Below are 12,071 nucleotides of genomic sequence, written 5' to 3'. Positions count from 1 at the left end.
TTCTATACTAACTGTTAGTGCATGTACAAGCGTCTATGTGTCTACATGAGATGCGAGGGGGCAGGAATCTTCCATGGTAACAGGGGCTATGAATTACTTGCATAAAGACAGCGAGGCCAAGCTCTTTGCTCGGTAGCTGGAAGGATGTTTACCTAAACTACTAGACAGGAATGCATTGGATGAGGAGTGGAGCAGATAACTTGAAGGCTGAATACAGTTTTTGGCAGGCAACAGGCCGCGTCAGGCACCGTTAGCCGCGCAGGGAGTAGGACAAAGTTCATGGATACAGATGCAGGTCCAAGCTGGAGCATTTCAGAGGCAGAAGCAGAAAAAGGCTTGATGGCAGAATTCAGGGCCTACTCGCCTGAACTGAAAAATGTGAAAAGTGAACCATATAAAGTCGGTGGCCAATCATACTTAGGAATGGAATATTCGACCCATTCATGGTGGATCTGAAAGAGGACACGTTGACGTTGGACGCACATATATTTGCGTCTTCATAGCTGGAACTGGAGGGAACATACATGTACTTGTAACATGTACATGGAGCCGTTGGGGTCTAAGATAGGGGACACAATTAACCATAAAAATTCATATTTCCTCACTTGCACGATAATATTCAGAGAAGACGCTATACATGTTGCTTGTTTTTAGAAAGCTTTTCTCGCTATGTAAACAGTACACTCCTTTCAAGGCTAGGAACACAGAACAAGATATCCTGGTGCTTGCTTTGCCCATTTGGAGACCGCTTCTGACATTTAGACATATCATTGCATCCGAGCTACACCTCTAATACAGTGGCTTTTATTGTATAAATGGTACACAGGACTTCAGAGGGTAGAGGAGCACTCTGGTCATGACTGTCCTGGAACGAAAGGCTGTGTTCGACATGTAGCTTTGCTGACGCAGATCTTCAGAGAAGGATTGGCAATCCCACTTCAGGCCGATTCCCTGATCAAGTTATCCAGGTATGGGGGATCAGGCTAACCTAAGAGATCGGGTATGCTCTCCGAGTGGGGGTAGTGAAAGGGAGAAATATATAGTAATCAGGCTGCCATGGTTGGACTGTTTATTCTTTTCACCATATATATTATGATTGTTACATTGCTTTCTTGTATCTTCCTAATGATCGCAGCTCATTCTTTCTATGCAAGACTACGATTGTTTCAAAAAATGTATTGAAAACTTAATCTGTATCTTTCTTGTGTTTACCATGGGCATGCATAACTAAACATCGAAAGGAGTAAGATTTGTTTCCATGATTCCTTTGGGGATCAGAGTGCCATGTTCAAGGTTGCTAGAATCACCTGCTGCCCCAGGAAGGTTAGGGGTGTGGGTGAGGCACTGTGTGCTAACTAGGAATTGGGCCAAAAGTCTCTGATGTTGTAGATGGACTCAATCCCTACATTCTGAAGTTCTGTCATCCTATTACACAGTCCTACCTTTTCTAGTGGGAACCATATAACAAAAGGCCCCAACCCCCAAGGTTGTGGCCCAGGAGCCCCTGTCTGTCACGTAGTCTCCTGAACAGGGTCTGACACAAGAGTCAAGGAATCCCATGGACCTTTTTGCAGTGGGTGGAAATCAACATTAGGGTGCTTTGCAGAGCAAATAGTTTCAGACTTCACAGCTTCTGATCAAATTAAATATTATATGATGAATTAGTAGTGACTTTTTTGTGGCTTTTAGGATCCTGAATATTGTCTTCCATTGGGTAGTGAGGTCTGCAAAAAGTGCAATGGTCAAATAACACTTTGATATAATATTGATAGGGCCAATAAACACTATCACTTAGGTAAAGTAAAAATACATTCTCTATTTTGTTGACTTTTTCAGGATATTTCTATTACCTCTGTCATGCTTTATTTTGTTGTTGGGCCCGGCCCAGGCACTGGCTACTGGGTAACATCTATGATGAATACTGTTTTTCTAATGCTTTCCCAAAGTCTTGGCCCTATGGCACTGCAATTGGACAACCACTTTAATACCATTGTACACTTAACTCTCCAAGGGTAATCAGGGGAACAATCTAGGGCAAGGTTGAGGGTTTGGAACTAACATAGTGTTTGACTGAGGTAATAACAATCAATAAACTTACTGCCCTGTAAGAACTGTATAATGTATTAGGGCCTGTAAATAAGCCAATCGCTAATGTCCTTATTACAGGTGGCCTGCAACGTCTCTAGTTGTCTGTAATAAAGAAATCACATAGCCATAACTGTAATAACTTATTAAAGCTGGGTTCTGATGTCACAATGCCTGCTGCTACATCCAGCAGCTAAAGTGAAAGGCAGATCACAGAACATAATAAAGTTACACTTTAAAAAATGAAAATAAAAAATTGCTTTTGCTTCTTCTGCTCTGCTTTTCTGGATGAACAGCAATAAACAGAAAGGAAATATTTAAGCCAAAATGTTTAGTATGTCCACGATTTCGGTACTTATAGGATACAAAGAATCTTCTTGCATGTTTCTACACATTCCGAGCTTCAGAGTTTAAATTAGACTTGTATAAAACTGATTCTAATATATTTGTGCAACAAATATTTAACCACTTTTTGGTGTGACTAATTTCACAATAGAGACTTCTTTTATTCTTCATGTTTACAAACATCCTATCTTTCATTAGAAAGAGCACCACACCAAGGTTATGAATGGTTTGTGGGAAGGGTGATAGTGTGACGATGTATTATAAGGAATATAGTACCCCCTGCCATACATTATAAGTATATTGCAAATCACCTCGGAGTTCCATGACCATATAAAGGTACTACTCACTTCATCCTTCTTCCTCCATATGGCCATTGAACTCCTCAGTGACTTGTAATATCCTAAGAATGTACAGCAGGGGTTTCTTTATTCCATATATGTTAGGAAAATAATTGTTCTGGTATTACAGGTAAGAAAGTAGGGCAGTTGAAATAAAGAAGCCTATACAAATTAATAGGACCCGACCTATTGTGGGGCTTAGGTAAAAGCACATATTTAGTAGATAGGTGGCAAGATGTTATACTTCAAATAAGATAAGTTCTTGCATCCAACCTTATGGGAAACATTTTGACTGTCCTTATCAATTTTCATGAATAATCATCTGTACTCTGGACTAGGTTTACTGGTATAGTGAGCCAGTGGGTCAGAAGTGCCAGACAGAAAGCTTTAATGTATCAAGATTTCTATGATACACCTACCTTTAGCTCTAGTTTTGCAATGGCATTGGGTAGATTCCTGGCCAAACCAGTGGGTTTGAGATCTGGTAGCGGATAATAGAGAAGAAATAACACGAAAGTCCACTGCCCAACAAGATCAAAGGGTCAACCATAGTCACTGGTAATGTTTTAAGATGGCAAATTTGCCAGTTCAAGGTCTCAATGTTTAGTTATCACAGCTTCCAGATATCAAGTAGTCAGTGTGTTGGGCAAAAGACAAAGATCAGGTTGCACCAGTTGGACATCAAACTAGCCACAAGTTCAAAAGGCAGATATTACTGCTGCTGCTATGAGGTTGTACTAAAAGTGCATTCCTGTGAGAAACTTCAGGAACCTTTGACTTGAAAATGTTAAGTCGAGAACAGGATTTCAGTATAGAAGGGCAGGCCTTGTGGTCAAGCACTGGCATTCCCAAACACAGATGTCACTGTTTCAGGTTCACTCCCACCTGAGACAGACAGTTAAATCAATTAACTCTATACAACTTTTAGTCCCTTGTTAGTTTTAATTCCAATCCCCTCCTCTTAACCACAATACACCACACATCCTCTGAGTCCAGCTTTTTTTTTCTATCGTCGATATGGTAGAAGGCTGTTTCCAGATGCATTATGGCAATGTGGGTAAGGTAAGAAAAACATTCAGCATAGTTATCATGAAAGCTTTGCTATAGCATGCACATTTCTTCCTCAACACAAAAAGATAATGGACAGAATGCTGAACATTGTCAAGCATCCACACCCAGTCAAAGATCTGGGTTAAATCTATTGTTCTTTTGCTCACCACACCAATTTGGACCCATCCATATGCAAATCAGCCCTGACTCTGCTCCCCATGGCAACAGTCCAGTCAGAACTGCCAGGCCAGGTCCTCCCTGGACTGGAAAACAAGCATTCTGGGATTGGTTTCGGGGTCTCACTCCTCATCAGCCATGCTACCTTGAATCCAGTAGCAAAAACAACAATTGATGGACAGAATGCAGAACAATGTCATACATTCACCCCAGTACAGAGATCTGGGCCTAAATCCATCGTTTTTTTGCTCACCATGCCTTTCCAGTTTGAACCCAGCCATATGCAAATCAGTCTTGACCCTGTGCCTCATGGGAACAGTCCAGCCCGAACTGCCAAGCCAGGTCCTCCCTGGACTGGAAACAAGCATCCTAGGACCGGTTTCGGGGTTTCACCCCTCTTCAGCCAGGATAGCTTGATTCCAGTGGCATGGTGAGCACGGGACCCACGTCTGGGCATACCCTTCCCACTCGGGGTGCCAAAAGCAAAAACAACAATTGATGGACAGAATGCAGAACAATGTCATACATTCACCCCAGTACAGAGATCTGGGCCTAAATCCATCGTTTTTTTGCTCACTATGCCTTTCCAGTTTGAACCAAGCCATATGCAAATCAGTCTTGACCCTGTGCCTCATGGGAACAGTCCAGCCCGAACTGCCAAGCCAGGTCCTCCCTGGACTGGAAACAAGCATCCTAGGACCGGTTTCGGGGTTTCACCCCTTGTCAGCCGGGATAGCTTGATTCCAGTGGCATGGAGAGCACGGGACCCACATCTGGGCATACCCTTCCCACGGGTATTTCGGGCTGGACTGTTCCCATGAGGCACAGGGTCAGACTGATTTGCATATGGCCATGTCTGAACTGGGGTGGCAGAGTGGGCTAAAGAACGGTGATGGATCAAACCCAGATCTGTTGACTGGGTGTGAGTGTTTGATTGGTTCTGATGCTCCGTCCATCACAACCCCTTTTTGTACCGCTTTGTTCGCCATAAGTTGGCAGGGTTTGCTCAGACGTGAGTCCCTTGCTCACTTTGCCACTGGATTCAAGCAAGCCTGGCTGAAGACGGCTGAAATGCCAGAAACCGGTCCTAGGAAGCTTGTTTCCGGTCCAGGGAAGGCATGGCTTGGTAGTTCGGGCTGGACTGTTCCCATGAGGCACAGGGTCAGTCTGATTTGCATATGGCCATGTCTGAACTGGGGTGGCAGAGTGGGCTAAAGAACGGTGATAGATCAAACCCAGATCTGTTGACTGGGTGTGAGTGTTTGATTGGTTCTGATGCTCCGTCCATCACCACCCCCTTTTGTACCGCTTTGTTCGCCATAAGTTGGCAGGGTATGCTCAGACGTGAGTCCCTTGCTCACTTTGCCACTGGATTCAAGCAAGCCTGGCTGAAGACGGCTGAAATGCCAGAAACCGGTCCTAGGAAGCTTGTTTCCAGTCCAGGGAAGGCATGGCTTGGTAGTTCGGGCTGGACTGTTCCCATGAGGCACAGGGTCAGACTGATTTGCATATTACCATGTCTGAACTGGGGTGGCAGAGTGGGCTAAAGAACGGTGATGGATCAAACCCAGATCTGTTGACTGGGTGTGAGTGTTTTTGATTGGTTCTGATGCTCTGTCCATCACCACCCCCTTTTGTACCGCTTTGTTCGCCATAAGTTGGCAGGGTATGCTCAGACGTGAGTCCCTTGCTCATTTTGCCACTGGATTCAAGCAAGCCTGGCTGAAGACGGCTGAAATGCCAGAAACCGGTCCTAGGAAGCTTGTTTCCGGTCCAGCAAAGGCATGGCTTGGTAGTTCAGGCTGGACTGTTCCCATGAGGCAGAGGGTCAGACTGATTTGCATATGGCAATGTCTGAACTGGGGTGGCAGAGTGGGCTAAAGAATGGTGATGGATCAAACCCAGATCTGTTGACTGGGTGTGAGTGTTTGATTGGTTCTGATGCTCCGTCCATCACCACCCCCTTTTGTACCGCTTTGTTCGCCATAAGTTGGCAGGGTATGCTCAGACGTGAGTCCCTTGCTCACTTTGCCACTGGATTCAAGCAAGCCTGGCTGAAGACGGCTGAAATGCCAGAAACCGGTCCTAGGAAGCTTGTTTCCGGTCCAGGGAAGGCATGGCTTGGTAGTTCGGGCTGGACTGTTCCCATGAGGCACAGGGTCAGACTGATTTGCATATGGCCATGTCTGAACTGGGGTGGCAGAGTGGGCTAAAGACCGGTGATGGATCAAACCCAGATCTGTTGACTGGGTGTGAGTGTTTTTGATTGGTTCTGATGCTCCGTCCATCACCACCCCCTTTTGTACCGCTTTGTTCGCCATAAGTTGGCAGGGTATGCTCAGACGTGAGTCCCTTGCTCATTTTGCCACTGGATTCAAGCAAGCCTGGCTGAAGATGGCAGAAATGCCAGAAACCGGTCCTAGGAAGCTTGTTTCCGGTCCAGCAAAGGCATGGCTTGGTAGTTCAGGCTGGACTGTTCCCATGAGGCACAGGGTCAGACTGATTTGCATATGGCCATGTCTGAACTGGGGTGGCAGAGTGGGCTAAAGAACGGTGATAGATCAAACCCAGATCTGTTGACTGGGTGTGAGTGTTTGATTGGTTCTGATGCTCCGTCCATCACCACCCCCTTTTGTACCGCTTTGTTCGCCATAAGTTGGCAGGGTATGCTCAGACGTGAGTCCCTTGCTCACTTTGCCACTGGATTCAAGCAAGCCTGGCTGAAGACGGCTGAAATGCCAGAAACCGGTCCTAGGAAGCTTGTTTCCGGTCCAGGGAAGGCATGGCTTGGTAGTTCGGGCTGGACTGTTCCCATGAGGCACAGGGTCAGACTGATTTGCATATGGCCATGTCTGAACTGGGGTGGCAGAGTGGGCTAAAGAACGGTGATGGATCAAACCCAGATCTGTTGACTGGGTGTGAGTGTTTTTGATTGGTTCTGATGCTCCGTCCATCACCACCCCCTTTTGTACCGCTTTGTTCGCCATAAGTTGGCAGGATATGCTCAGACGTGAGTCCCTTGCTCACTTTGCCACTGGATTCAAGCAAGCCTGGCTGAAGATGGCTGAAATGCCAGAAACCGGTCCTAGGAAGCTTGTTTCCGCTCCAGCAAAGGCATGGCTTGGTAGTTCGGGCTGGACTGTTCCCATGAGGCACAGGGTCAGACTGATTTGCATATGGCCATGTCTGAACTGGGGTGGCAGAGTGGGCTAAAGAACGGTGATGGATCAAACCCAGATCTGTTGACTGGGTGTGAGTGTTTAATTGGTTCTGATGCTCCGTCCATCACCACCCCCTTTTGTACCGCTTTGTTCGCCATAAGTTGGCAGGGTATGCTCAGACGTGAGTCCCTTGCTCACTTTGCCACTGGATTCAAGCAAGCCTGGCTGAAGACGGCTGAAATGCCAGAAACCGGTCCTAGGAAGCTTGTTTCCGGTCCAGGGAAGGCATGGCTTGGTAGTTCGGGCTGAACTGTTCCCATGAGGCACAGGGTCAGACTGATTTGCATATGGCCATGTCTGAACTGGGGTGGCAGAGTGGGCTAAAGAACGGTGATGGATCAAACCCAGATCTGTTGACTGGGTGTGAGTGTTTGATTGGTTCTGATGCTCCGTCCATCACCACCCCCTTTTGTACCGCTTTGTTCGCCATAAGTTGGCAGGGTATGCTCAGACGTGAGTCCCTTGCTCACTTTGCCACTGGATTCAAGCAAGCCTGGCTGAAGACGGCTGAAATGCCAGAAACCGGTCCTAGGAAGCTTGTTTCCGCTCCAGGGAAGGCATTGATTGGTAGTTCGGGCTGGACTGTTCCCATGAGGCACAGGGTCAGACTGATTTGCATATGGCCATGTCTGAACTGGGGTGGCAGAGTGGGCTAAAGAACGGTGATGGATCAAACCCAGATCTGTTGACTGGGTGTGAGTGTTTGATTGGTTCTGATGCTCCGTCCATCACCACCCCCTTTTGTACCGCTTTGTTCGCCACAAGTTGGCAGGGTATGCTCAGACGTGAGTCCCTTGCTCACTTTGCCACTGGATTTAAGCAAGCCCGGCTGAAGACGGCTGAAATGCCAGAAACCGGTCCTAGGAAGCTTGTTTCCGGTCCAGGGAAGGCATGGCTTGGTAGTTCGGGCTGGACTGTTCCCATGAGGCACAGGGTCAGTCTGATTTGCATATGGCCATGTCTGAACTGGGGTGGCAGAGTGGGCTAAAGAACGGTGATGGATCAAACCCAGATCTGTTGACTGGGTGTGAGGGTTTGATTGGTTCTGATGCTCCGTCCATCACCACCCCCTTTTGTACCACCTTGAATCCAGTGGCATAGCGAGCACGGAACTCACGTCTGGGCATACCATTCCCACTTAGGGAGACTTATAACAACACAAAAAGATGATGTCAATGCTGAATATTGTCAAGCATTCACCCTCAGTAATAGATATGGGTTAAGTTCATTTTTTTTGTTCGCCACACCACCCCAGTTTCGACTCAGCCATATGCAAATTAGTTGACCCTGCTACCCATGGAAACAGTCCAGCTCCTCAGTGAGCGAGAAAACAAGCATCCTGGGACCAGTTTTGATGTATCACCCCTCATCAGCCAGACTAGCTTCAATCCAGTGGCATAGCGAGCATAGTCTGTGCTCGTAGCAACGCCTTCCTGCGCGACATTTCATGCCAGCACAGAGGACCTGGTGGAGACAATGTTGAGCTGGATCACTTCATGTCTATCTGCCAGAGTCTCCAAACGCATTATGGGAGGGCTGGCGACAGTGCTTAATTTGTAAAGGAATGAGTGCCTGTGGCCAAAGCTCTGCCCAGAATCCAACGACTGCACTATGCATGTCAGTGAGCCAAATACCAAAGCTGCGTAGTCTGGAATCCATCTTGTCTCTCTTTAATTGACTACAATACACCTCCTGTCTCTTTACCTTACTCTTAAAGACCCCTGCTTTCTCCTTTTGTGACAGTTTTCCCATCGTTCTCTTTCTCCTTCGTTCCCCTATGTGTGTTTTTCAATCTCTTGCTCTTGAGAAACGTCCCATAAGTGCTGTTCTCCACAAATGAGTGCCAGTGGACCCCACAGGCAACCACTGGCTCACATTAAGCACTGGGGAGGGACTGTGACCCCTAATTATTAATGAGATTCCCTACGAGGTGGGGCCAATGAAAGTACATTTAATGGCTTAAGCTTCAGTAAGCTTTCATTTCTTTTTAGTTTTCGATATGGAACGTTGCAAGCATGCAGACAAGAGGAAGCACACAGAGACGGTGCCAGACTCTGGGGAAATAATAACTCTATCACCTGATGAATTACAGAACTTTATAGATAAGCTCTCTAAAAGCAGAAAAAAATTATAACAGCCCAGTGATAATGATGATGAAGCAGAGCAGCATAGGGACAAGTAACTTCAAAGTGTCCAGCTCATTGAGGTGATAAATATTATCAGAGAAGGAATGGGGATCCAGATGCCCATTCAGAGAATGGACCCTAATGAACTGTTTCAATCCTTTCCAGCAAACACTTTCGTTGCATTACCCCTGAATTATGAAGTGAAGATGTTTTTCCAAAATTTCTCAGTTTCAGATACCGTTTGGCAGACTTCAGTACATAATTCCTACAAGCTATGAAGGACAAATCCCTTTTGGCAAGTATTTCATCTCCACTGGCTACCCAAGACTTGCTCTCTAATAATTCAATAGACAAGAAGGTGGAGGGAGCATTTGAGGGGGGATGCAGCAACCAACTTTGCATTTGATGCTGCAACATATGTTGCATATACAACACAGATATTGTTCCTGTAAGAAGGTCTGCAAAAAAGAATTTACAGATTGTAATGGCCTGCATGTCATCTACTCCATTCTAGAGCTTTCATGTGGTTTGGTTTGCTCTAGAACTCTCACAAGTCAGCTGCTGCTGTCGCCCTGTGGGTAGGACGTTACTTCTGTAGATGCTTGGTTTTCAAGAATAAACTTCCTTCTATTAACTTCCCCAGTGTACCTGCTTTATTACACTGGCGGCGATCCTGAAACTGACCCACATCCTGAACTACAGAATCAACAAGACATCCTAACACATCTCTGAACTCAACGGTAACAACTGACTGTCGCACGACAAATTTTACCCTGGCCTGGCCTACAAGGTACTGTGTACACCCTGCCACCCCTGCGTTTTCCGCGTACGAACCGCATGTTTTTACACTTATTTCTTTTATCTTACCGTTGTACACGCGCGCTCCTCGGGTCTCCAGTAACGCGTGCTTCGCTGTTTCCCTGACAACCGCTTTGAGGAAAATATACAGCTTCCTTGATGACGCATCTCCGTTGCGTACTCTTGACAATGGAACCATCCTCTACAGAGCCACGCACGTTGCCAAGTAACCAAGAACGCAACAGAGCATCGCTGAGCATTTTGGTTCAAGCTACGGAGAGCGCTGCTACCTGCTTCCCGTTGTTTTTGCTCCAAGCCACGCCTATAAACTAAACGACTTTTAGAATCACATTATACTTTCTGACTGCGCATACAAACATACCGCCTGCTTCCGCTGACTGGCACAGCCTTATTGCTCCCAGCTGCGCATATAAATTAATGAGTTCTAACCTCACATTATACATTGTTCCTGCGCATACAAGCATACCATCTGCTTCCGCTGACCGGCACGGCCTTACGTAGTGCTTGTTCTGGGCCACCTGTCTCCCTCTACTTTCTCGCTGGCAGGCACAGCTTGTCTTCCCGTCTACCTGCTTCAATTATTTTCATTTTACCTACCTACTCTACATGTGTCTCTCATGCTGGCAGGCACAGCTACTACAGTACTTATAAACATCTTTTCTGCCTGCTCCGCTGACAGGCACAGTGCATTTCAGTACATATGCTCACAATTATCAACATTACTCCACTGATAGACACAGCATTTACTTTATTCTCTAGGGTGATAGGCACACCTATATTCATATGTGCCTTCGCACCATTTGCAGCAGTGATAAGCACACTCCATCTTAAAGTGCTTTCACCACCTCACTCTCTACGGTGACAGGCACACAACTGTTTCTACGATGCAGAATTTCACCCCGCCTCCCTTCTTCTTATCCAATCCAGGCAAGCCCTCCATCCGCTGGTCAAAGTGGAAGAAGGTTTTTCTCAACTACGCTAGGGTGTGTAGTGTGTCACTGATTGCAGAGAGGAAGTCAGCCTTACTTCTACACTGTCTGGACTCGGAAGAGCAAGAAGTTTTCAAACACTTACCAGACCTCAATGATACTGAAGCCGACAGCCTCAATGAATTTGAGATCTGCTTGAAAAAACTAGACAAGCACTACCTCCTCAAAATCAGCACCACCTTGGAACGTTACCATTTTGAGAAGTGCGTACAACAACCCCAATAGTCCGTTGAAGCATATGTTACTCACTTGTGTGAACTAGCTTCCACTTGCAAATTTGAGCGTGCTCTTGAGGAACATATACGTGACCAATTTATGTTAGGTGCATCATAGAGAAGGTCAAGGACGAACTATGGCAAAAGGATGATCCCAAACTTGATGAAGTCATCTCCATTTCCAAACGTATTGAACACTCTTTAGCTTGCGTAGAAGTGATAAAAAAAGAAAAAAAGGGACTGTAAACACAACTAATGATAAAGTACAAGTCATAAGAAAAAACAAAAACGTTTAAGCAAAGTGAGCACCAATCTTCCATGCCTAAAAGTGCTTTCTCTGGAAAATGTTACCGCTGTAACATGGTTGGTCACCTGGCCAATGACAAGTCTTGTCCTGCTTTGAACTCAAAGTGTCTTAATTGTGAGAAATTAACCATGTGGCAAAAGCCTGTAGAGCTTCAAAATTTAAAAAGAACAAGCGAGTGAAAGAAGTTTGGGTTCAAAACGACTCAGACTCTAATTCTGATGATTTACATTGTGGTGAGATTGTAACTCAGACCTGTCAGAGCAAATGCAAAAGTCCCATCGACAGTGTTCTCATAAATGGTCATCCTGTTAAAATGCTCTTTGACTCCGGGGCGAAAATCACATTGGTCCCAAAGAGTTCTTATGATACTTCCTTGTTGGGTAAGGTGAAGATCTTCAA

At 45.9% G+C, this 12,071-nt stretch overlaps 1 pseudogene; it reads left to right on the top strand.

Moving 5' to 3' along the window:
* Window positions 1-9,350, top strand: part of LOC146810157 (uncharacterized) — a 31,596-nt pseudogene extending 22,246 nt beyond the window's left edge.
* Window positions 9,351-12,071: the final 2,721 nt, after the last annotated feature.

This window comes from Triturus cristatus, chromosome 7, assembly GCF_964204655.1.
Source record: "Triturus cristatus chromosome 7, aTriCri1.1, whole genome shotgun sequence".
Classification (NCBI taxonomy): Eukaryota; Metazoa; Chordata; class Amphibia; order Caudata; family Salamandridae; genus Triturus; species Triturus cristatus.
The sequence above is the reverse complement of the archived record's forward strand: the minus strand, read 5'-3'. Positions and strand labels throughout refer to the sequence as shown.